The following is a 27,681-nucleotide window of genomic DNA, read 5'->3' as shown; positions in this document are numbered from 1 at the left end:
TTTTCTTCTCTTCGCCTAACCTACTCTCAATTGAAGCAGGGGCGACGAGGTCATTTCTCTGGTCCGCGTACTCTGTGGGAGGGTCTTGGTTCGCTGTTCGGGGAGTAGAGACCATGGGAGGATCCCAATGGTCATATCGGAGTTCTTCTTCGGAGTTCCATGAAGGTTTTGATTCATCCTCCAGGGATGACTCAGGAAAAGACTCCGGGTTGTCGTCTTGTGATTTTGCTATTTCGTCGTTTTGTAATTTCTCTAGTTCGTAACCTAACCAATCGTCTTTCAACGATTCACCCCCATCTGAATCTGCACTACTAATATCTCCGTTTGACCACCTAACTTTACTAACTACACTGAGTATGTTATCTATACTGTCTAAATATTGCAGTTTCTCTTGGAGGGTAAGGCTCTCTTCAAACATGACAGGGTTGGTTTGGGTAGCTGTTGTCCGAAGAACCTTAAGTTCCCGGTCTGTATCAATCCGGATCATTTTAGGAAACTTATATTCGGTCTGAACGCTAACATCTTTCTTTTGAAAATCGTCAGTCTGTATTTCCATATCAAAATTTCCAACTACATTTTCCTCAGGTAATAAATCTTCAAAGGGGGCTGAGGGGTCCGCTTGGAATAAAATACCTAATTTCTCTTCGGCGTCACCTTGGCGGCGAACAACTGTGACCTGTACTTTCTTGTTTCGTAGTTGTCTAGTTAAGGGTCGAATTAAGTTTCCTACTGCCGGGGACAGTTCTGTTTGTAATGAATGCTTAATCTGGTCTATTAACGCTTCATCGTTAGATTGTGACAAAGAGCGCAATTGATTTTCATTATTCTCGTCAGGGTTCTCGATTTTCGTTTCCTTTGGTTCGTTTCCTATATTTGCATAAATTGGCTCTTTATTCGTGAAAGCCTTGGGTTCGAGACCAATATTTTCATAAATTGGCTCTTTACTCGCTGAAATTCGTGATTCAGTATCTAGATTAGCATACATGGTTCTAGGACCGATCTCGGCATAAACCGTTTCATCACTACTACCGGCATAAAAGGATTGAAAAGTCGGTCTTTGCATTTCTAACGGCGTTCTAGGATCTGACAGTTCGTATTTTATGGGGAAATATAGCGCTACTGGGCTATCCGGTCCTTTAGATACACCAATATCTTTATTTTCTGAACTTAACACTAAGTCACTTATTCTATGTTCCTTAACAACTAACTTATTATTATCTAGGGGACTTTGGTTCGAGGGGACATCAGGTATTACACCAGCTGTTGTTTCTATCTCAATTGTTGCCTGAGGCCATTCCTGACCTGCAGTTATTAGTTCGGCTATCTCTAGTTCATCTTTTAAATTTACATCATTCACTAGAGTTTTCGGATCTACCCCCGGTGGGGTCTCGTCCGTATCTGAATTGACATATATCGTCCTAGGAGCTGGCATTGGTTTTTCACTTGAACCAGCACTTTGTATTTCTATCTCATTTCTAGTCGGAATAGGGCTAGACGCGGCCAGCGGCGTTAGATCGCAGCCACTCACTGGTGCATCTGGGGTTTGCGGACTAGCGGTCGTTGGTTCACGATATCTTGGCTGACTCCACGTATCCAAGTATCTCGGTAATGGATTCTTTTTCCAACGACCAAACTCAGGAGGAGAATGCCCGTGGACTTTTATTTTATTGCACTCAATACAATAATAATTATTCCACCGATCTAAAATATAACGGTGTTTGCCCGTGGGGGTCTTAGGACAATGAGATTGCCCTAAATCTAATAGCTTATCTTTTAGTTTCTGCGCAAAACTCATTTTTGATAATAAATCTGTTTTTGTTTCAAGTCAGTGGCCTCCTAAACCAGGGCAGTGGGTAATCAACCTATTTCCTCTGATATGGTAAAAATTTAATCACTGATAGCTACTTCCCTCGGAAATGCTACGTCAAAATTTCTTACGTATTTTGCGACTTATTATTATTTCAATATCTTTATTTAACTTCCTTTGAACTTGAAATACTCAACTTCCCTTTCTTTATAAATTTTGCTTTACTTTTTAGAACGGGAAACGGAAAGTGACTAGACAGCTGTTTATAACAGATAATGCTTATTTGTTAACTTATGAGGAGTTTTACTTCTATTCGTTAACTTGTTTTCTTTTTTTTTTAAACTTCATTTTGCTTTTAAATTCACAAGGGGGACTTCGCTCATCCAACCATTGGTTCATGTACCTGCATTTTGATTTTTGATATTGCATTTGCATAAAGGTGAGTTTTAGGCAGTTATTCCCAGGCAGCCGTCGGGCTTGCACCCCTATTACAGAGGGGCCCTGCTGGACCTAGAGAATAAGATACCTGTGACCCCCAAGCTTTGCATGGGAAAGGATTTTAGACACTTATCGCCGGACAGACTAGTCGAACTTTCATCCCGTAATACGGGCGGTTCTGCTGTCTTAGAGATAAACTGCCTGTGATCCTCCCCAAATAAGTGGTAAAGGTATTAGCCACTTATCGCCGGACAAACTAGTCGAACTTTCATCCCGTAAACGGGAGGTTCTGTTGACCAGCGATAAAACTGACTGTGACCCCACCAAAGCGAGCAGAAGCATAAGCAGACTTAAAGTTTTGCAAGTACATGAGACAAGAGCTGAATTCCTTTTTAACACTCGCGTCCCGATTTTCCATTTCCCTTACTACACAAGAAACGTCGTGAGGTGAACTGAGTCTTGCTCTGCGGAACCTAGCAGCTATTCCGCTGACTTATAACAACTTAAAGCGAGAGAAGTTGAGAATAAAAAATTTTTCGTCGCCACTTTACTACTTGTGAAACGCACTATTTAGAGCAGAAAAAATTATATTTGTATATCAGAGTCATAGGCTGAACACCGCCTAGGCTAAGTACGCCACTGAACTTTACTGACTTTACATAGTATCGATACACCACTTGACTAGTCAAAAGAAAACTTCGCGTATACGTTTCACTTTTATCTATTGGAAACTCTTTCGATAAAAAAAAAAATCACTCCCGATTTGCAAAAATCGCGTTTCAGGCAATTGAGATATTTGGTTCCCCTATAAAGTGAATGAGCACCAGAGATTTGCTTAGAGATTCAAGAACACACAGTTGGATACCCGGCGAACACCGAACACCATAAAATGTTATGATGTGATGTTTTTGTTGTTCTGAGATTGGCGTAGCAATTGTGTACACTTTCCTTTGTGAAATCGTAATTGAGATCACTTCTTCACTCTCCACCCAGTACGACAAAGTTGGTTCGGAGTCCAACTCCCCAATAGCCTCGGTTTTGAAAACGTCGTCGGCTTACTGGTTCGAAGATGATGAGAAAATGCACTAAAGTGGTAGAGCTTGGTACTAGAAATCGAAACCCAGGTAACACTTGAAGACTGTGAGTTGAATCTAACTAGGTGGGATAGCTTGACTGAATCAAAGAGACCATTTCACTTTACTTTTTATTAAAAAAAATAAAATAAGAATACAGATCAATTTAACAAAATCGGTTACTTGGAGTTACAACTTGGAAGTTTTTCTACATTATTCAAGTGGGAGCACAACCCTATAATACTCACTGGGTGCTAGAAGGTTTTTATGCTAAACCGCGAGTTATTGAAAATAGTAAAGTGTGAACTCTGTACATCGCAACTTGCATTGGCCCGAAAGGAAAACATGTTAAGTCTCGAAGAGGGAATGTGGTCTCAGATTGATGGGACTTGAAAATAAAACTCATATTGATCAATAAACAATCTCAAAGTGCTCTTCCCGTGTGGAGGGGGAACTTAGAAAAAATTAGCACATACCTGATTTTTATTAAGAGCGTCCCTAACCAGAGCGAAGTTCACTGTTAGCCGTCCGTCCGTAGAATCAACCGGAGTGGCGAACAAGCCTCGTTTATATAGGCGTTACGTCCCACGCATTTCTGCCAGTTTCTGACGTAGCTCGAACGCTACGTCACGAGCCTCATCGAGCATGGGAGAGACTTCTTCACGCGCATGCTCAATAGTGGTTAAGACTTCTAGTATCTCTATGATTTCTTCTCTATCACGCCGGGATTGAAATTCCTATTTTACATTTCTTTTTACAGTTTTTGTTTTATACCTGGTTCCAACTACATAGTAGATTTCATATATTTATTGCTCTCGTGGTATTCCCTAACTATTGCCTCTAGGACCCAGCTCTGTGATCTGAGAAAAATCAAAGCTAGGGTCATACCACTATTCCATGCGTGTGGTTTGGTGTCAATGAGGCATCAGGTTGATAATTCAATCTGGACCTCACCTGACTCCGTTCTCCCTATTCCTCTTTCCCTTACTGCACACACAATTTGAAACGCGCGGGCGTCTCGCCCTATAATTTGGAGTCCGGCCTAGGACTTCGAGGCACAACTGTGTAACAATATATATATATATATATATATATATATATATATATATATATATATATATATATATATATATATATATATATATATATATATATTATATATATAATGGATAGATTTTATTGATCTGAACAAAATGATATGTGAGTTAGGGATGCGGACGAGAAAAGATTTTAGGCTGTCTCATCTCGAAAGTGTCCTGTGAAAGTAATGTCTCGTCTCGACTCCAAAAAAGTATATTTCTCTATTGGAAGAGTTGTCTTATAACGAAATACTTTGGATAGTTTAATAATTACCTGTACCTTGGGCAGAAAGTGCTCATACATGTGCACTATACTTAATAGAATGTTAATTTAATATTAACAAAAGAAGAATGTTTTTAATATCTGTAAGAGATATAGATAGTGTTATGTAGTTAGTTGCTATGTAATTGTTTATGGATACCTAATCATCTTGTATGTGTGCATGACAATTTGAATGAAAATACGTAAAAGTGTATCAACTAATAAACCATTTGATACCGTTCATCGACTTTATAATTTTGATAGAAAAGGTGAGAATAATAATATGTATAATTATTAAAGATATTTTTACATGCAAACTATTACTACCACTCGAGATTCATATATATCGATCGAACCAGGTTGACGACTACCCTTGGTGAGTCGTTATAAAAATTTTGGTTTACCTCACCCGGGACTTGCTGTAAATTCATATCCCGAAGCAAAGTAAGGGTGAATTTACTTTTGTAATAAAGTTAATGAATACAAATTTCACAAGACTGAGAAGTGGTAAAATAATTATAAGAAAAATGAACGGTGAGGCAATAGAAAATGAATCCAATGATGGTGATAACGGTGAACATAGTGTAGCACCAGGAATGACATTCGAAGAACGAATCTTGCTAACCTTACAGCGGCAAGAACAATGTCGAAAGGACGATTTTGAAGCCATGAAACAAAATTTGGTCGAATTGAAGCAGACGATAGAACAGAAGATAGAACAGAAGTCGGAAGAATCCAATAAGCAATACAAGGAATTGAAGCAAACGATAGAACAGAAGATAGAACAGAAGTCTGAAGAATCCAACAAGCAATACGAGGAATTAAGTAGACGAATGGAACAGAAGTCAGATGAAACAAAACAGTCAATTGTCCAGGCGATGAATGACATCACCTCGCACTTCGAGGAAAAGTTAAAAAGAATATCCGAGGATTGTCAGGATAAGCACAACCACCAAATCCAAGAAATCAGTAATATAAAAAAGGATTTAGAAGTAATAGAATCTTCTGTTCAACAGCAAAAGATTCAGGTCATCAATAATTCTAACAACATACGTGCAAATACGCAATTGATAGCTACTCTACAGGAAGAAATTAGGACGCTACAGGTTAAGGACAACACATACCACAATAATATGGGTAGTGATCGCTTGGAGTTTCCCCACTCACCAGAGATGACTTCGCCTTCACCTGTGTCTGATGAGGATATTATTTTGGAAGAAATTCATCCGAAGAGGACAGATGGGCGTGAAAGGGATGGTGCAACGACACATCACGTCATGGATAGGAATTGTCACCCAATAAGTACACGGAATGATAAAAGAAAGGTAAAGTTAAGTGTTAAGATGAGTGAAATACGGGCTATGAGTAAATTCAGTGGTAAATGTAATGAGAACGCTATTTCTTTCCTGGAAAAATTTCAGGACGAATGCAATATAATGTGTATAGATAGATCGCAATATATGAAATTAATCCCTCATGTATTACTCCCACCATGTTCTTTATGGTTTAAAGCCGTACGTGATCACATCAATACTTATGAGGAATTCAAAGCAGCACTGATTGCGAATTATGAAAATGACTTTTTGCTTGCAAATCGAGATGCCACCATTAGAAATCAACATTTCAATCCTCGTTTGCACAAATCTGTTGTAGAGTTTGTTGTAAATACCTACAACGAATTAAAAGTTGTAAATCCCTTGCAATCGGAATCTAGAATAATAGCATCGATTCGAAATTTGCTCCCATTTAAGTTACAACAGATCTTGTTTTCTACACAGTGTATGAGTTTCAACCATTTATTAATGCTTGTCCAATGCTATGAAACCCAATACCATGCTATGAATCAACAAGCAGGAGTAGGTAAAAGTAAAAATAATTCAGATCATTTTGTACCTGTTCGGAATCTAAATATCCGAAGTGTGAATGATACGGAACACAACCTAAGCCGAGTAAATTCTAGCAATCAAAACGAGCAAAATAGGCAAAGTTACGTAGAGAATACGCCTAACCTAATTAATCGTAGCAATCCTTATGTTAGATCATATAATCAAAACAGGTTTAAAGATAGACGGAATGTATGGCGAAATTCCAGGAATACAACAAACTACGTGGATAGACGTAATTGGAGGTCAAGAGATGGCACTTCGCATCAAGATCCAGGTATCGAAGTAATTCCTGTACAGAACAATAATATGGGACATAATCATGATTGTGCTGTACAATGTACTTTATTGGAACCATACACGAGTATGAATTTAAACTAATTGCGGCTGATGTGGTAGGGGTTAAACCCATGTCAGCTGTAGATTCTCATGAACATTTATTTACAAATTTAAGCGATAATTCTTATGAACATTTATCTTCCAATTTACATGTTCATGTTAATGATGAAAATGATCTTTCACATGACGTCTCTGTAAATAATTATTCGGAAATAGCAATTAGTAGATGTCAGTACCAATTTATACCTGTAGTAAATCGTTGTTGGTTCGAAGACGATACTCTCAATGATGGTTTTGATATTGAAAAAAATTTTGTATTTTTAAAATCATATAGTACAGCTAAAATACCTATCAAAGTCAATGGGTTAAACACTGAAGCTTTACTTGATACAGGAGCAAATGCCTCTCTATTATCGTATTCGTTGTGGAAAGCAATTACTAGTAATTATTCGAACCCTAAGTTACAAAAGGCTGAGAATCTTATTATAGTTGATTTTACCGGTAAACATAAAAAGAGAGTAGCTGGAATTACTCGTGTGACAATAACTATTCAAGATTTTGAAATATCAATCCCTATTCTGGTAATAAAGGAACTGAACGAGAAATTAATTATGGGTTTAGATTTATTATCTCAATTGCGTGTCATGCTTGATTTTAAAAACCAAACGTTGACTATACCTGGTATACCTCAGGAAATCGTTCAGAAACTGCTTCCAAAATTAGATAATAGTGCTTGTCAATATAATAATATTTCTCATGTAGTGAATAATGTTTCTGTTAGTGCAGAAAGTGGTAAATTAAATGATCAACGAATGGAAGACTCACAAAATTTGGTGAATTTAAAAGACGATGTATTGTTTTCTGAACGTGTTAAATCACTCGAAAGCAGTCTTGATTTTACAGATAATACAGTAAAAGCTGACTTTAAGAATATCCTATATAAACATAAAAATGTATTTTCAGAACGTCCTGGGCGTTGCAAGGATTTTGTTTATTCTTTTAAAGTTAAAACAGACAAACCCATAGTAACCAAGCCTTATATAATTCCATATAGATACAGGGAAAATGTACGTCAGCAAATTGCAGATATGTTAAGAGATGGGATCATTAGGCCTTCACGAAGCGTGCATCTTAATCCATTACATGTTGTCCCAAAGAAAAATGGTTCTCTACGTGTGGTATTAGATTTGAGACGCACGAATTGTCACATTGATCTGGAACAAGTGAGGTATCCTCCAGTGGAAGAAATACTAGCTTCTTTACAAGGGAATGCTGTCTTCGGAAATTTAGACCTAGTAATGGCATATAATCAGGTCGAACTACATGAAGATTCGAAACCGTACACAGCATTTAGTTTTGAAGGTCACTTATACGAATACAACCGTGTAGTTTTTGGGCTTATCAATGGTAGTGCGGCGTTAGCATCCTGCTTGAATAAAGTCTTGGGTCAAGACTTACGTAGCAACGTGATAACTTACGCTGATGACATCTTAATAATGGGAAAAAATCCACCTGAATATTTGAAGTACTTAGATATAGTTTTAGACAGATTGGAAAGTTCGGGCCTTACTATCAATCTACAGAAATCAAAATTTCTGCAGAATTCCATAGAATTTCTTGGATACCAAATTGATGCCTCGGGTTTACAATTCAGTCAATCTAAAGTACAAGCCATAGAAGATCTGCCTGCCCCATTAAATGTGAAACAGACACGGCAAATATTAGGGCTCTTCAATTGGTTTCGCAAAGCCATCCCGCGATTTGCCGAGATAGCCCAGCCTTTATTTATGATTATAAAGAAAGGAGTACCATGGCAATGGGGTCCGATTCAAGAACACAGTTTTAATAAGTTGAAGGAGTGCGTAAAACGAAACATCCATTTGAATCACCCCCGATATGACGTTCCTTTCTATGTTCAGTGTGACGGTTCTCAACTTGGAATCTCTGCAGTACTTTGGCAACCTAATCCAACTATTCAGGAACCGGCTGTTATTCATTGCGCTAGCCGTACTTTAAAGAAAGCTGAAAAAGGATACACCACGACAGAAATCGAACTTTTGGCTGTACGTTTTGCGATACAAAAATTTGCTCCATATCTTAGCGGATGTCATTTCATAGTACTTACCGATCATAATTCATTGCGATACCTTAACAGCGTACAGGGATATAATAACAGACTACTTCGTTGGTCGTTAGATCTTCAAGCTTATGATTTCGAAGTACGACACATTAAAGGGGTAGATAATGGACCCGTAGATACCTTATCACGTCTGTTTCCTGGAGAAGAACAACATATCTTATCCATCAACGAATTTAAGATCTTACAGGATGAAATAGCTACCATTTCAATAGAAGATCTACGAGAACATCAAATGAATTATCATGAATATAAACAAATCATGGAACATTTATCTTCATGCAGTGAGGAATGTAATTGTCCCAAACATTGGAATTCCAGATTTAAATTAACCAACGGAATTCTACTTATTAAAGATTTTAAATTCAAATCTAGAAACAAAATTTGTATTCCACCTATGCTAACAACACGCATATTAAAGGCCTATCATGACGATTTCGGTCATTTTGGTTATGTAAAAGTATGTGCCTTGATTAATAAATCCTTTTACTGGAGGGGAATGAGAGCTCAAATCAAAAATTATATCAAGGACTGTATTGAGTGCATGCGAATTAAACATAATTACCAGGCTGTACAAAAACCAATGCTCTCAATAACGCCTGAAAGACCACATTCGTTTCTGTCAATCGATCTATATGGACCTTTACCAAGAGCAGCTACTGGAGAAACTTATTTACTAACAACCATGGATATCTTTTCACGGTATGTAGTAGCTTACCCTCTGCGTAGAGCAACTTCCGCTGCTATCATAAATAAAATCTTGAATGTATATATTCCACATTGTGGCCCTATCGAACACATATTATGTGATAATGGTTCACAGTTCAAAAGTGATGTATTCATCAAAGCCATGAACAAGGCTAACATTAAAATTCATTTTGTATCTCCGTACCATCCTAGTAGCTCTGTTGTAGAAAATGTACATCGCAATTTTGGTATGTTGTTTCGACACTTTTGTAAAGACCAACATGCCGAATGGATCAAGCATGTCAATCAAATCACGTACCTTTTGAATCATTCTATATCAGATACTTTAGGCGTGTCTCCTGCTAATGTACATAATGGTTCTGATTTGATTTTCCCTGTGGAACAACATTTTGATGTCAAGTTAGAAGATTCAACAATTATAGATTCTTCCAGTTTAGTGAATATGGTAAAAATCCGAAGACATAACAAATTTTTGAAACGTAATTCTCAAGTGGAGTCTTTGCAAGAAGGAAAATATCGGATCAAGGTCAATGACTTAGTTTTTGTTAAACAACATCCACAAAGTAATATGTTGTTAAAGAAGATTTATAAATTTTGTGACATTTTCTCAGGTCCTTATTTATGTTTTAAGGAAATAAATCCTAAAGTTTTTGAATTGTTGAACGCTAAAACGGGTACGTCAATTGGACTTCGTAATATAGATGAGTTAAAGGTTTGGAAACCTACTCAGTATACAAAAGAAAAATGGATGCATCTAGTGAAAGAGTTAGTTGCGCCTGACATTCTTGCTCAAATAAATAGGAATGAAGAAGATTGAAAAAAAAAACATATATATAACAAAAGGGTGTCTTCTGTTTGTGTAAAAATAGATTTATTTTCTTCCTTTTTGGTTATTCAAACGTAGGTTATGTTTAATTTTTGATTTTTTTAATCAATTTTATTTTCTTTGATTTTCATTAACCAACGATAAGTTTCCAATGATTTTAATTCTTTCTGATTAACGTGAAGGATTACAATTTAATTCATGATTGATTAAACACAAAAATTGTTTTCATTATATTAATTTGTGTTGAAACTTTATTGTCAAAAATAAGTATTAATGAAATGAAAGATTTGTTATAAATGTATCTATATCTATGATATGTAATGAAGATACATACGAGGGGCGATCAAAATGTGATGGACATATGTAATGTAAGACCATTATTGTAAACGGACCAGTGGTTCTTGAAGATAAAAGCCAAGCTCGTTTATGACTTTTATATTCAGTCCAATTGTCGGGCGACATTTTATATAACGAAATACTTTGGATAGTTTAATAATTACCTGTACCTTGGGCAGAAAGTGCTCATACATGTGCACTATACTTAATAGAATGTTAATTTAATATTAACAAAAGAAGAATGTTTTTAATATCTGTAAGAGATATAGATAGTGTTATGTAGTTAGTTGCTATGTAATTGTTTATGGATACCTAATCATCTTGTATGTGTGCATGACAATTTGAATGAAAATACGTAAAAGTGTATCAACTAATAAACCATTTGATACCGTTCATCGACTTTATAATTTTGATAGAAAAGGTGAGAATAATAATATGTATAATTATTAAAGATATTTTTACATGCAAACTATTACTACCACTCGAGATTCATATATCATCGATCGAACCAGGTTGACGACTACCCTTGGTGAGTCGTTATAGTCTCGACTTGAATTTTGTTAGAAAAATTTCGTCTCATCCCTAACCTTTTCAGGACGAACGGCTCAACCCTTGAGCCAACAATTCAAACCTCTCTAGCTCAGCTCCTAATTAACCTAGAGATATGATTTTGGTATGTATCTCTTCAGAAAGGATGGAACTTTTTAATCATGTGTATCTCATTCATGTAGTGGGTCCCGCCGTGAAGCGGGAGGGGGGCAAAGTTGGGTGTTTATAGCTTTCCCTCTCTCCCTTCAGAATTTGGGGGAGGTACCCCCCTGATGGAGCTACAAGGATAAAAAATGGCATCCATAGAGACAAATGAATATACTTACTAGCCATACCCAGCCCATGACTTTTGGGCTTGAGAGGGGTGAATAGGAGGGGTATTGAATTTACCCTTTTTCTTATTGTATATTTTCTTATAAAGACAAAAAAAAATATTTCAAATTTGAAGAACTCTGGCAACATTGTTATTCATCGTACGCAAGAAAAAAATCTCACATTTACGACAGATATTTGGGACAATGATACACAAAAGTCAAACCCGTCGGTTCAATACGAATGGAGAAAGAAATTCGGAACCCACACCTACGTGACACAGCCTGTATATTATTCAATATCCACTGTAATGTACTTTAACGTTGACAGCCATAGCGACATTCCTAATTATCACAGACACACAAACCATACCTCGTTGAAAACTTATAGATCAGCCATTCCAACAATGTAACTTTTGTGTGTCTCGGGCCAAACCAGTAAAAGAAGAAGAAGACGAAAATCAAAATTTTGGGTGGAAAATAAAATTTTTCGAAATTTGTCGAACTATGGCCACGCTGTTATTTTTCGTACGCAAGGAAAAAACATCTCACATTTACGCCAGACATTGGGAACAAGGATATAAAAAAATGAATGGTGTAGGTGCAATAGGAGTGAATTAAAAAATTCGGAACCTCGAACCTACGTGAATCATCCTGTATTTTTTCAATAGATTGTGGTATACGCTAATATCGGCAGGCTTGGCCACGCTCCTAATTGTTACAAGCATATCAGCTATACCTCGTTGGAAAGCTTATTTGACAAACATTCCAACAAGGTAACTTTTGTGTGTCTCGGGCCAAACCAGTAAAAGAAGAAGAAGACGAAAGTCAAAATTTTGGAGGGAAATTAAAATTTTTCGAAATTTGTCGGACTATGGCAACACTGTTATTTGTCGTACGCAAGGAAAATAATTCTCACATATTTGCCAGACATTGGAAAAAACGATGTAGAAAAATGAAGGGTTTAGGTGGAATATGAGTGAAGAAAAAAATTCGGAACGCCGACCCTACGTGAATCATCCTGTATGTTTCCTAGAGATTGTGGTATAAGCAAACATTGGCAGACTTGGCCACGCTCCTAATTGTCAAAAACATATCAGCTATACCTCGTTGGAAAGCTTATAGAACAGATATTTCAACAAGGTAACTTATTGAACAGACAGAGACACAGAGAGAGAGAGAGAGAGAGAGCGAAAGGAAACCAGTAATCACCTCAGAACACACCGTTCTATTTTTAGCCTGGTCAAAGTCAGCTGTAGCTATCAGTTGAACCTAAGGGTCGTAAATATGCATTTCTTTCAACTCCCTCCTTTGACAAGTTATTTAGTTTTAGAAAAAATCTTCCTGTCCAAGCAAAAGGAAAGAAAAGCAATGATCTTGCGATGAACAATGTTAGGTGAACCAATGCGAGTTTATTCTCTGCCGTTAGTAAGAGAATTTTTCTGCATTCCTACTGCACTTACACGGTTTATTTTTTGCACAATTGTTCACAATAACGGGGGTAAATGTGAGAATTATTTTTCTTGCATACGACAAACAACAGTATTGCCATAGTCCGACAAATTTCGAAAAACTTGATTTTCCACCCAAAATTTTCATTTTTGTCTTCTTTTTCTTTTGAAAGAGTTTGGTCCGACAGACATGAAAGTACCTTGTTGGAATGTTTGTTCCATAAACTTTCCAACGAGGTACAGCTGATATGTTTGTGGCAATTAGGAGCGTGGCAAAGCCTGCCAATGTTAGCGTATACCACAATCTCTCGAACAAAATACAGGATGATTCACGTAGGTTCGGGGTTCCGAATTTTTTCCTCCATTCCTATTGTACTTAAATTCTTCATTTTTTTATATCATTGTTCCCAATGTCTGGCGTAAATGTAAGAATTTTTTTCCTTGCGTACGACAAATACCAGTGTTGCCATAGTCGGACAAATTTGGAAAAAGTAGATTTTTTTCGCAAAAATTTTGAGTTTCTTCTTCTTCTTCTTTTCCTAATTTAGCCCAAGAGACACGAAACTTGCCTTGTTGGAATGTGTGTGTTATACGGATTCCAACAAGGTATAGCTAATATGTTTGTGACAATTAGGAGCGTGGCCAAGCCTGCCAATGTAAGCGTATACCACAATCTCTCGAACAAAATACAGGATGATTCACGTAGGTTCGGGGTTCCGAATTTTTTTCCTCCATTCCTATTGTACCTAAATCCTTCATTTTTTTATATCATTGTTCCCAATGTCTGGCGTAAATGTAAGAGTTTTTCTCCTTGCGTACGACTAATACCAGTGTTGCCATAGTCGGACAAATTTGGAAAAAATAGATTTTTTTCGCAAAAATTTTGACTTTCGTCTTCTTCTTCTTTTACTAGTTTGGTCCGAGAGACACGAAAGTTACTCTGTTGAAATGGGTGTCTCATAAGGTTTCCAACGAGGTATAGCTGATATGCTTGTGACAATTAGGGGCATCACCAGACTTGCCAATGTTAGCGTATACCACAATCTATCGAAAAAATACAGGATAATTCACGTAGGCTCGGTGTTCAGAATTTTTCCCTCCATTCCTATTGAATCTAAACCCTTCATTTTTTGATATCATTGTCTTCAGTGTCTGGCGTAAATCTGAGATTTTTTTTTTTGCTTGCGTACGGTATATAACAGCGTTGCCACAGTCTGACAAGATCTGAAGAATTGTATTTTTTTTTAATGATTTTCGTCTTCTTCTTGTTTTACTAATTTGGTCCGAGAGACATGAAAGTTACTTCGCTGAAATGTCTGTTCTATAGGGTTTCCAACGAGGTATGGTTTGTTTATGTGTGACATTTAGGGGCGTCGCCAAGCCTGCCAACGTAAGGGTAGACGAAAATTTCTCGGGAAAATAGGAACATTATGATTCACCTAGATTCTATTTTCCGATTTTTTTTTTACCTAGCTATTGTACCTTTGCCCTTCATTTTTTGGTATAATTATTACCAATGTCTGGCCTACAGGTCAGAATATTTTTTCTAGCGTACGACTAGAAACAGTGTTGCCAGACTCTCACAAATTTCGAAAAAAATATTTTTTCACTTTTTCTCTTTCTTTCTTCTTCTTCTTCTTCTTCTACGGGTTGCTTACGGTAGCCCCAAAGGTTATCTTACTAGAATTTTTGTTTCATAAGCTTTCCAACAAGGTATAATTCATACCCATGGAAGAATTAGGAGGGGTGCTAGGGCCGCCAAAGTAAAGGTCTACGATTTTCTTGAAATTCCTGCCCGTCCTGAAAAGGCTAAGGTCAGTGTAAAACCTCACGCATAGATTTCGAGAGAATGGAGAAAAAGTAATTTCTTTGTAAATCTACCGTAAAAATTTATGTTGTACGAGGAACACGCAACTTATGGAGTCTGAAACTGATACTGAAATATACCCTCATTATATTCTTCATTGTGATGCTAGCGCAATGACAGTTTGTATGATTAATGAAACATAGACCAAAAAGTATAATTAACTCGTATTATTATAGTTTCTAAAAAAAAAAAAAAAACACTTGGCGCAGCAGCCCGTTGTGGGTCTCAGCCGCTCCAATACCATCTGTTAGCGAATGGCTGAAGTACCGGTACGTCCAGCATAGCGACGAACACCTGGTCAGCGCGCTGCGTCACCTTGTCTCTAACAGGCGTATCAGGAGATTTTCAGACCTATTATTTTATTTTATTTTATTTTATTTTATTATTTTATTATTTTATTTTATTTTATTATTTTATTTTATTTTATTTTATTATTTTATTTTATTTTATTTTATTATTTAATTTAATTTTATTTTATTTATTTATTTATTTATTTATTTTTGTTTAACTAAAATCTTGCTCAAAGGTGAGAAACATGCATGTCTCTAAATCACACAAAGCTAAAGAAAATAACATTCTTCTGGGTAAATTCCCTTGTGTAATTGTCGAAACACCGCAGAAATAAGAACTTCTGTGTTGCTAACATGTTTATCGTTGTTGCCAATAGCAATCAACAGTTTCTTATTTTCTTGGTAAAGAAAAAAAAAAATTGTTCTTACCACTGTCATCACAGCTAGAATCTACAACATTTATCATATTCCCACAGTGGATCTTGCAGAAATCGGTGCGAGAAATACCAGCGTCGACACGGGAACAGTTGTCTTTCTCGAATTTCCTCTTACAACTGCATGACACGAACTGCGGTATTTCTTCTGGAGTTGGTTTTTCATCAATCCATTGTATGGTAATAGTTGAGCCACTAATGTTCCACCCATGGCTATCTGGAGATGGTGTGTCAGGCTGTCGTTGTAATTAATGCTAACTCTTCCACTAAAATTCCACTGTTGATAATTAGATCTTTTAAACTAGCAGGTCCAAACCTACGTCCAATTATGCCTAACAACATCACCAGTAGGCGAAATCCTCCCATCATGAGCAATATATTCTGAACTGGTCCTAGTGCTTCCAGTACACCTAACATGATTTAGCATAAAATGATTGATCGAAAACACAAACTACAACAGAAAACTTCATCTGGTCTTTTATTTCACATCCTCTACACAAAACATCATAGGCTATATTTATGTCAGTGGCTGACGAATCAACAAACAGGATCTAGATAACCAATTTCTGTTTTTATGACAACCACCCGATCCCGTACTATGATGAAGAACCCTGTCCAGCCTGGTATCAGGAGCATTAAATTAGTCTTCAGTCAACGGTTGGTAATCCATAACGTGTACTGTACCCTCAGCAGAGCTGAAACTGCTTAGTAGCTGATAGAATTTCCTACATTTTGAACGTGCGTCAATTTACCAGGTGGAAGCCGCTGCCCACGGTAGTATTCTGGCATTTTCCTCGGGGTCAAATCTTCAGGTAATGATTTCTTTGGCCGTTTTTGAAGGGGGTTCTATTGAAGTATTAGATGGCTGTGTAGTTTCTGTGGCAGTAGTTGATGAATTCCCAGGTTCTGAAGACACGATTTTTGTTTTTGTCTTCAACTGTGATTCGCCAGTTTGCCGCATAGCAATTATTGAATTCACACGATATGATGCACCACGGTCTGTTAATGTTTGTTCTAAATTGTCAATGTTATCTGCAATTAGTATGACAACATTTCTTTATGGATTCATTGACACTAGAAATTTATCAGTGGAAGTACCACATGTCCTTGTTTAGATATAACGTTTAGACATAGCATTTAGATATAACATTTAGATATAACATTATTCTGTTTTTAGATCTACAATTGTATCATAGCTTATATTATGACCATGACTATTCAGGAGTTGTACAACTTCTGTGTTGTTACGTGGAGATTTTACTATAAATGAGAGCAAAACACTTTCAGGGAGTTTAATTTCACCTCGAGAAACATACACGAGGTCATTGTTTCTTCCAGATATGTTTTTGGGGAGCACTGCCTCCCCCCCCGGAGCTCTTAGAATGCCTCCCGGGGGACACCAAAACAATACGTATATAATATAATAATAAATAGAATATTACCAGCAGTGCCCCCCCCCCCGACTGCACGAAGTTCTGGGCAAATAATTCTTTAAACGCAAAACCCTTGTATTGCATTGTGGGGAATCAGATGTGCCACTGAGTATAACTGTAACAAATGTATCTAATCTTGGTAGTTCATACAGAAAAATGCATTCAGTATGAAGTCGTCTTCTGTTGGTGGCCATGGTAGCCTCTCAATAACATTTGAAATGTCTTTTCTTAAGGTTAGAGCTGCAAGATGTACTGTTCTATCTACTGCTTCCATGTTGCGTAAATTCTGCAATTGCTGTTACGAGTTTATCATTTTCTATAACTAACTTCTCAATGCTTAATGAAATTAGGTACACTAATGTTCTTCTATGTTCAATACTAACAAATTCCAAGTTCCTGTTGTGTAACGAGATTTGCCTCATAAGGTTACTTCTTCTCAAGAAATTTAATTTTCCTCCTAATTTTTCAACTTCTTCTTCCATAACTTGGACAAATTGTTGAAAAAAGAATAACTAGAGGATTCTTGACTAAGTCCTCTCCTAACTTTTAAACTTTAACAAATGCAACATTTTGACAGTTCATTTCCAAATTGTCATTGCTTGACTGAGTCACTCCTTTTTTGTATTATCCTAACAAAATTTCTGTAGCACGTGAAATAATACTTAGCTTCACTTGACACTAAGTCTTCAGTAGCAATACCTAGTATCTTCAAAGCTAATTCTGCTTGCTCAGTCTTTAACTTCAGATGTTCATTTCCTGCTGAGCGAATTGTGTTATCTGCTCTCAGCTCACAGACAGTGCTTCACGTGTTTTTGTACCTTTAACATACTTGTTCTTTCGCATAAAACACACAAAATTTGGGCAGAATATTTGATGATATGCATGTCCTACTTGTCTTGCGACGTGATCCCACATCTTGTGATTCAATATTTTCTTCTTGTACTTTCTGAAGCTTTTGTTTATGTGTAAAATCTTGGTAACATTTCCGGTGGTATCTAATGTCTGCAATACTGGTAAAGTCATCACTGAGTTCATTTATATGATGATTCCTCCGGGTTTTTGCAGCATATTTCAGTCTCTTCAACTCAGGATTCACATCCTTTGGTTCAGTGAGGTCAGCAGCAGATGGTGAACAGATAATACACCTATCTCCTGTTTACATCTTAAATCTGGGGAGAAAAAAATGTTAATATCATTTCATTTAATTCTCGAAATCGGTTAATATAACGCTAATTTTTATTTTCCACTTTCAACCTCTCGCCAACACTATTTAATGTCTATCTAGAAGAGATAGTGAAAAAGAGCCTACATGATGATGATGGCATTTCGGTAGGAGGTAGAATGATTAGATGCATAAGATTTGCAGACGATATGTCACTTGTTGCAGAATCTGAAAAGAAAATCAATAAAATGTTAGAAAAAATGAGAAAGGGCTTTGAAGAATATGGGATGAAAATAAATGTTAGAAAGACAAAAGCCATGGTGATTGGAATGAAGGGGCCTGTGTCAAATATAAAAGTAGGAGGGGAGAAAATAGAACAAGTGAATAGTTTTCGATACCTGGGTAGTATTCTTAGTAATGACATGAAATGCAAACGCGAAATAAAAGCAAGGATAGGAATGGCGAAAGAAGCCTTTAGGAGGAAGAAAAGTCTATTTTGTGGGACCTTGAATAAAAAGTTGAGAAAAAGACTCATAAAATGATTCGTGTGGAGTGTTATACTGTATGGGGCGGAAACGTGGACATCGCGTAAAGGTGACGAAAATCGACTGGAAGCCTTCGAAATGTGGGTGTGGAGAAAAATGGAAAGAATTAGTTGGGTAGAGCGGAAAACGAATGAGAGAGTGTTAGAAATGGTGGGTGAGAAAAGAACACTTTTAGATATTATTAGGAAGATGAAGAGAAACTGGTTGGGACATTGCCTAAGAAAAGATTGTATCATGAGGGACGTCCTAGAGGGTATGGTGGCGGGAAAGAGAGGGAGGGGGCGAAGGAGACTAAAATTAATGGATGATATTAAAACAGAAAGATCATACGCGAAGACGAAAAGGTTAGCGGAGGACCGTGGAGCATGGAAGCTTCTCAGCTGCGGCAAGTGACCTGACAATAAAGGCAGAATACCTATGATGATGATGATGATGATGATGACTTTCAAATAACGATGTGATGATCATAAAAAAATATTTGAACTATGTTTTACAATGCACTAATAGATTCTTCGATAAAAAAAAGGCATTGAATAAAAACAAAAAAGGTAATAAAATGGGTGTTATTAGAGAGACTTGAGACGGTTTTATGGATTTAAGTCGCCATTTTGTTTTTGGCAGCCATTTTAAGAAAGCTACTCTTCCAGAGTGGGCAACATGCCTTTTTTACTGTTGGCACTGTACGGAACAATTTAAAACGTGTAGTAACTACTCCCTTTTAGTGATGTTAAATTTTGCTGAATCTGATAGACTACAAGGGATGTTCAACTTATAAAAGTAACTAAGAAAGTTCTGTCGCTTTTTCACCCACCATCTTCGAACATCGATATGTCACCTAAGACGTATCTGGATGATCAAAAATAGTCCACATCAGCATCGATGACCTTCTGCCAACGTTCTGGAAGGCCATGGATCCCATCGCGGTAGAATTTGGTAGGCTGTGAAGCAAAGAAGGTATCAAGAGCATTTCACCTCTATTAGGGATTTGAACTGCCGTCCTCTAAGGTGATTGTCCAAGGAATGGAACAGATTATAATCGGACGGTGCAATGTCCGGGGAGTATTGTGAATGCAATAGTGTTTCCCATCCAAGGAGTAGAATTGTGTTCCGGGTCATCCTAGCCACGTGGGGCTTAGTGTTGTCCCCTAACAGGAGGACCCCTTTGCGATTCAGAAGTGCTGGATCGAGAGTTTTGAGTTTTTCTTGAACACGGCTCAACTACTGACAATACACAGTTGCATTGATGCTCTGACCAGCTGGTAGTAGTTTCCGATGCACGATGTGGCGATCAGTCCACCAAATACACAAGAGTTCCTTCTTCTGGTACAGTGCTGGTTTCGGCTATTGTGGAACCGGTTGATGCAATGCTAACGAATTATGACGGCACCGTGGAGCTTAGTACAGTACCCACTTCTCATCACATGTCAACACCTGTCCAGAAATGTATGCTTTCTCAGATGAGAGCAAAGGAACACAGATGCCTGCTCGCGTTGCCTTCTGGCCCGGAGTCAAATCATGTGGGACCCATTGACCCAACTTGTAGTGCTTCTCAAGTTGATGAAGGTGCTGTCGAATGGTTTCTCCATTCACAGTGAATTGTAGTCCGAGTTCTTCACATATCTGGTCACTGTTCGCCTCAATTGCTGCCTGAATATTTTCATTTTGTACATGTGTTGGTTTTCCGGAACGTGGTACGTCTTCGAGTGTTTCGTCACCGCCCTTAAACTTCCTAAACCACCACTGTATTGTACGCGTAATCACAACAGCCTCACCAAAGGCCTGGCATATCTTTCCCCCTCTGCAGCTGCTTTTGACCCCAGTTTGAACTCATACAGCATACACGTCCTTATGACTCTCTGTGGAGATCCCATGCTCACTCTGTCCTTACGCAAGTTCACGGTGTAACTGAACTGGCTCAACCAGGTAGTATGTTGGATATACCCACACAACAAATGACCTTTTCCATATCTCCATTCGCATTCAACTCACATTGTGAGGGCTAATTGAACACAGATCTTCACAAAAGCGACGACAGAACTTTCTTTGTTACCTTTATATAACCAGAATTTATATTTTCCCAGGTGTTGCTGTGCGCAGCTTGGCGTCCGTCTCCTATCCTGTGATAGGGTAGTCCTGACACTTTTCTGCGACAACGAGAAATTGAGAAGAAAGAGTCTCAGAGAGAGTCGATGGACGATAGCAACAAGCCTGAAGTGTTTTGCTGGCGGTCCTATCGAAGCAGCGCTACATCATGAAGTTCCTCCGAAAGGAAGACGTGAAACCTGATTAAATCTTGAGATTAAGTGCGTAATATGGCGAAGAAACTCTCTCTCTCAGTCGCAAGTGTACAAGTGGTGTTCAAAATTCAAGGCAAGAAGAGAATCCGTTCTCAACGTGACCCATATTCCATGCCGAGCTACCGCAGTCAACGAAACCAACATTCGTCGGATGGAGCAGCTCATTCTGTGTAATCGACGCATCAAAGTCAGAGATTTGAGTGCGAAAACAAACATCAGCGTAGGAAGTGTGGAAAGGATCATACACGAACATCTGCACTTCCGGAAAATAACAGCTAGTTGGGCTCCAAAATGCTGATGGAGTGGAGGCATCCAGACTCGCCGCCGCCGAAAAGATTCAAGGCATAAGCGTTCGCTGGCAAAATGGTTCGATGGTATCATGAGACAAAAACGGGCTGATATACACTGATTTCCTGGCACGTGGGTTCATTGATTGTGAACCCACGTGCCAGGAAATCAGTGTGTATCAGCCCGTATATCAGTGCGTAGTACAGCAACCATTTCCGGATAAAAGTCAAAGAGTGTTTGAGAAGAAAACGACCACAAACGGTGAAGGATAGCATCATCACATTACATGACAACGCGCGTCCTCATATCGGCATGAAACGATCACAGCTATCACCAAACTTGATTAAGAGATCCCAGACCATCCCCTGTATAGCCCCGATCTGTTGCCTTGCAATTTTTATCTTTTTGATTTCTGTCAAGGAGCACTTGGGAGGACAAAAGTTCCACACCGACGACTAGGGATGCGCTCGAGTCGAGACATGTCTCGAATCTCGACTCGACTCGACTCGAATTCGAGTCGAGATTCGAGTCGAGACACACTTTGTAAAATTCGAGACGAGTCGAGACAAACGTATTTCTCGACTCGAAAATTCGAGTCGAGACACGAGTCGAGTCGAGACGGCTCTTAAAAATCTCGACTCGACTCGAATGTCTCGAAAATCTTTCTATAATTTTTAATATTATTTTGAAGAAAGTATTCACTCAGAAACAGCCTTGAAACCAATTCCAGCTTTTTATTCCTTTAGAAAGGTACAGAACGCATAAAATTAATACTTAAATCTTTAAAGATCAAGATTTAATTTTTAGCTCAATTCAGTTAATTAGAACTAATAGTTAATGTCGTTGTATTTGGTTGTACTGTAAATATAATGATAATAATAATAATAATTGATTATCTAGTTTGTATAAAACTATTGCGATAGAGTGAACTTCATAAATTCTCTGAATGAGCAGTTGATAGTCTATAGTAATTTAGCATAGTTATAATTATTGTGTTTTCGTTCCCATAAACGCAATAGGGTTACGTAACTTCTGGATTATTCGCTTGCCCAACTATTCTCAGGCTTTAATATGTTGCAGCATATCACGAGCTACGGATAATATATAATGTAACATTTGTTGTACATCACATATTATGATACGAGACTATTTTACATAGTATATCTTATCTAATATAAATAAAATAAAGAGTTTGTTTGTGTGTTTGTCTGTCTGTCTGTGCGACCTGGGGACCAGACGAGTGGACCGAGAGTTCCCAAAATTTGGTCACGGGTACCTTAGTCCAGGCCCCAGATCAAGACGAAGCGTTTTTTTTTAAATTTCGAACCAGGGGGGTCTCGGGGGGGACGTTTACTGGGACCGACCTGGGGACCAGACAAGTTGACCGAGAGTTACCAAATTTTGGTCACGGATACCTTGGTCCAGGTCCCAGTCTAAGGCGAAGCGTTTTTGTCAAAATTGGAACCAGGGGGTCTCAAGGGGGCGTTTAGCGAGACATGTAGTAAAAGTAATCCAAATTGATCGACATTAGTGTCAAATCCATAGTTTTCACGGTCGCTGAGATCAATGGTGACACTTCCATCAGCGATGACTTGCAAATTCAGCTACTACTGTATGCGGGCCGGGTGTCAGCGGGTGAGGAATACCGAGACATGTATAAATAGCCCATATTGATTGATACTAGTGTCAAATCCTTAGTTTTCGCGGTCACTGAAATGAATGGTGATACTTCCACAGGTGTTGACTTCCAAATACAGCCCCCATGCGAAGAATGGGTATATTAAGCTAGTATTACAATAAATGGACTGCTTGGATGCCAAGAACTAGTACAGATAAGTACCATCCACTTCTATGAATAGGTATTTTTTAAAAGGATTTTTGTAAACACTGTTATAAAACAATGAACTACATACAGTAGTTATGGTTTTGGTTCCCAACATAAAAGAAATATGGATTGTTCATGAGATATTGAACTTCAACTTTCACTCCTGGAAAATTTCAATTTTGGAGTTAGGCCACTTGGCATCAAAGCAGTTCACTGTAAGATAAATACATTCCGCACATTAGTAACATAGTTGTTCATGGGCCTTCGATTTCCATCCTCTCAAATGAAAGCTGAATGATTGCTTGATACATGCTGACTATATAGGAGAAATAGTGTATTAAGTTTTCGAGCTTTGGTGCGTATCCGTATTTACACTCTGATATAACTTTAAGTTCACACTCAAATCGAGCTAATTGTTTAATGCATTTCGAAAGCTTTTGTTTTTATGCAGCTCATTAAGGAAAATCTATTTCATAATCGTAACATTTATGTACTAAGAAACTATGAACGTAAAGTGGACTCGACCTAGCCCCGTGGCCGCTGTGACTCAGTGCCCTTGGTGTGTGAGGACTCTGATTCTGTGTGTGTGTGTGAACTCCGCGGCTAATGTATGCGTACAGAGTCGGAAGCGGTATGTATTGTTTATACTACTTACAACGTTACCCCCCACATAAAATATAAATTCACCCTTTCTCCCTTCTCTTTTTCGAATACAATGAACCGACTCTTTTGCTGAAGAAAGATGCTAAAAGAAAATTGAAACATCTGTGTCTAAACTTTCTTTGAAGCGCAGTCTTTTGTATTTGTAAGGTTTTGCGAGTGTTTTCGAGATAGCCAAATTTTTACCATGGACTCCTGCTGCGAACTGACCGTGAGTAAACACCCGATCTCGCTGTGCTCAATTTCTCTCGCACACGTGAAATGGGTTTGTTGTTTCCAAAACAAATAGGAAGTTACCTTGTGCTTTTGCATTTCTGCACGCACACAGGTACCATTGTTGTTTTAATGATCAGAAGAAATATCAAAACCATCCGATATATATGATACAAAACAGCTAACAGAGGGAGGCAAAGATAAAAGTAGGCCTATACCAAGTTTTCCGCGTGGTACCATTATGGAGAATAAATATTTGATAAAGTCACGTAGATGCGCTTAAACCTATTCCATCTGTCCTTATAATTTTTCTGGTCTCATCAATTTCTCAGGAGAATACGTACAACATATGTCCAAATTCCATATATACTCTTTCTAAACTAATGAGTAAACTCATTAAGAACACCAACTGATATCAATAAACAGGAAAGAAACAATACTTTATACTTCTATCATTTGGTACACATCTCTATGAAGCACAGCTTGTTTCTTTTCGAAATAGCTCCTTCGTGTCACAGCTGTGGTTAGGTTTGTTTTGTGTTAGGATGAAAGAGAGAAATGCAACATTTGCTTCGCGGTGAAGTTATATATATTATTAAGATGAGCGGTGATAAGCGAGGTTTAACAAAGAGTGCCTTTCAGATGCACAATTTAACGGGTACTTGCAGTCCATGTTGAGAATCGAACCAAAGCTATGTAAGACATGTTAATATTGAGCTCTTTTGTGGTAAAAGTGAACTTCAGAAACACACAAAAGACTTGAAACATCAAGCTAATGTAAAGCAATTGAAAAATAGCCTACCTATCGCTGCATCTTTTCTGTGGCTAGAAACATGCAGTGTGTAGCAACAAGAATCGTGTTAAGGACTTTTTTTTCCGAACATAACATTCCCTTCCACACCATAAAAGACAATATAATGTATGTTAAAAGAAAGTGCACATAATATTTTTAAATTTTGTTTGTGATCCTATCATGCATAATTATAAATAATGCCTTTCATACTGCGAGAATGAGTTCAACTATACGTCATGGCCCCTCTAAAGCGGGGCCGCGGTGGCTCAGTGGTAGATCGTTCACCTCTGGTGCTTGGGGACCCTGGTTCGATCCCAGCTCGTACCAAGTGAACTTTGTGGTGGACAAACACCGTGTGCGTGGGTTTCCTCGGGGTTCTTCCGTTCCTCCCACTTTCTTCATTCCACGATTTCACTAATTTCTCATCATCACCCCTCTCCTTTAGCCTAACCGGCATAATCGTGGGACGTAAAACTCAAAGATTTTACTTCATTTTTTCCCTCGAAAGCGATATCTTTCAAAATTATTTATTGTTAGATATTGTAAATTTACGGTATCTATTTTAGTGGACGGGAAATTTTGCATCTAATCGGATAATTTCATGGCTTCTAACAGGAATTCGCAGTTACGAAATTTGCATCACTGTCTTTTGAAAGGATGCCTAGAAAAAATACTACTAGAAAATAACTGAAAACACAAAATGGATTTGATAGCCAAATTCACGTCATCTTGGTGCGTCATCATTTTTCTTTAAATATTTGTATTTAGTATTAGATTAGAGTTTAGTGTCCCTTTCAGCATCAAGGCTATATGAGACGTGAACTTACAAATTAACGTGGGTTCAGAACCACAGGAGTTCCCATCGGAAATCGAACCTAGGTCTCCCTCACCAAAGACGCGTACGCTAATCATATGGACAAGGGTGTTCGATATTTAGTAATGTGTACATAAAGTTGTGAAATTGCGCTTGTATAATGGAATGCAATTCCTTCTACTGACATAAACCTTCACAATACTTAGCTGGACAAAGTATCTTTAAAAAGAAAATGTCACTCTTTATGTTTCACTTCCTGGTTCGACTGAAGGATGGAACAAATTGCAATGAGCGTTTTTGGATCCTACTTTGTGTAGTTGATTCATCATAAACTTGGTATTTGATACGGATATGAACTATTACACTTATTTGGTGTTTATTTCTAAATAATAAGTCCTAATACAATTTCATAAAGTTGTAATTCTTCTTTAGTTTGTATCACTTTACACAATGACAAATCCAAAAGGTGTGTTGTATCGGTGCAGTACCAGTTTTTCACGTTTTTCAAAATGTTCCAAAACCCAAAGAATAATCTTTAATTTCTGATATTTTAGTCGTCACAAATTACAATTTTATAATGTAGTCAATGTTTATAATTACTGGGCAGTTGGGCGTTTAAACTAATGACATCATAATAAAGTCAAAACCCTAATTTTGAGTTGAATTGATTCTGATTTTAACGTCCCGTTCAGCAGCGAGGCTATGTGAGACGTGGACCTACTGATTAACGTGGAATCCGAACCTCACGAACTCCCACCGGGAATCAAGCCAGGTTTCCCACGCCAAAGGCAAGTATGCTAACCGTTAGCCACGAAGGAGCTCCACCATAATTTTAGTGGGCGATAAGAAATATCTCGCCAGTGCTTTTACAATAAATAAAATTTTATAAGTATTAAAGAATAGTGGTAAAGGATTTTATAATAGCTCTTTTATTTATGAGATATGAGTATTTTGAAAAAAAAAACAACGAAAGAATAGGTTGGCGGAACCACAAAAGACTCGTAAAATAAACTTTCTTATAAATACATACGCACCTTACTCACCTTTTATAATTGCTATGCTTACGTTATCCATAAAAGCAGAAATTCTCTTTTAGTGATACTTTACACAAGATCATGAAGTGGGTTCAAATTTAATTAAAGGCAAAATACAATACAATAATCCACAAATATTGCCTCAAGTGAGTTTAAAGATTTCTAAACACTAGTGCGAAACCGGGCTCTGCCGTTGCGATCGATTTACAGGTCTTGAGACGAAAGTAAGAAGGGTCTTACGCACACAGTAAGTAAAAACAATTAATATGCCAGTAACTTTCCCCCAAATGGGTGTATCTTAAAACTAATCTCACCATTATTTTTCTAATTAAATTCTAGCCCGAAATTATGTATCATATTACCCTATTCCCATTTTGAAAACTTGACCTTAATTCAAAATGGCGAATTTCAAGATGGCTGCCATCAAGGTCATATCTACCATACGACTTCCCCCCAGGACTTATATGTATCCACATGTTTTTTCTTCACTTTTCTTCACTTTTCTTCACTTTTCTTCATTAACGCTCCGTTTACAAAGGGTAGTAAGGGACTTCTGTGGTAATCTCTAATAACCACATCACAACTCTAAAAAGTTATTAAAAAAAATAGAAAACATGCACCATGGCAAAAATTTGTCATCACAAGTAATGATGCATACATGCAGTGGCGTGCCGTGACTTTTCTCACAGGGGACTAGGTTCGAAGAGAATGTGTGCTGTAGAGTGGAGGTCCTGAGTAGTATTGTTGACACAAAATAACACAATTTATATGTTTCTGTAAACGCTTCTTCTACCAAGCCTCTTTCTTTCAAGAAATGGATAATTTCA

This window comes from Thermobia domestica, chromosome 9 (genome assembly GCF_964235325.1).
Source record: "Thermobia domestica chromosome 9, izTheDome1.hap1.1, whole genome shotgun sequence".
NCBI classification, from domain to species: Eukaryota; Metazoa; Arthropoda; class Insecta; order Zygentoma; family Lepismatidae; genus Thermobia; species Thermobia domestica.
The sequence above is the reverse complement of the archived record's forward strand: the minus strand, read 5'-3'. Positions refer to the sequence as shown.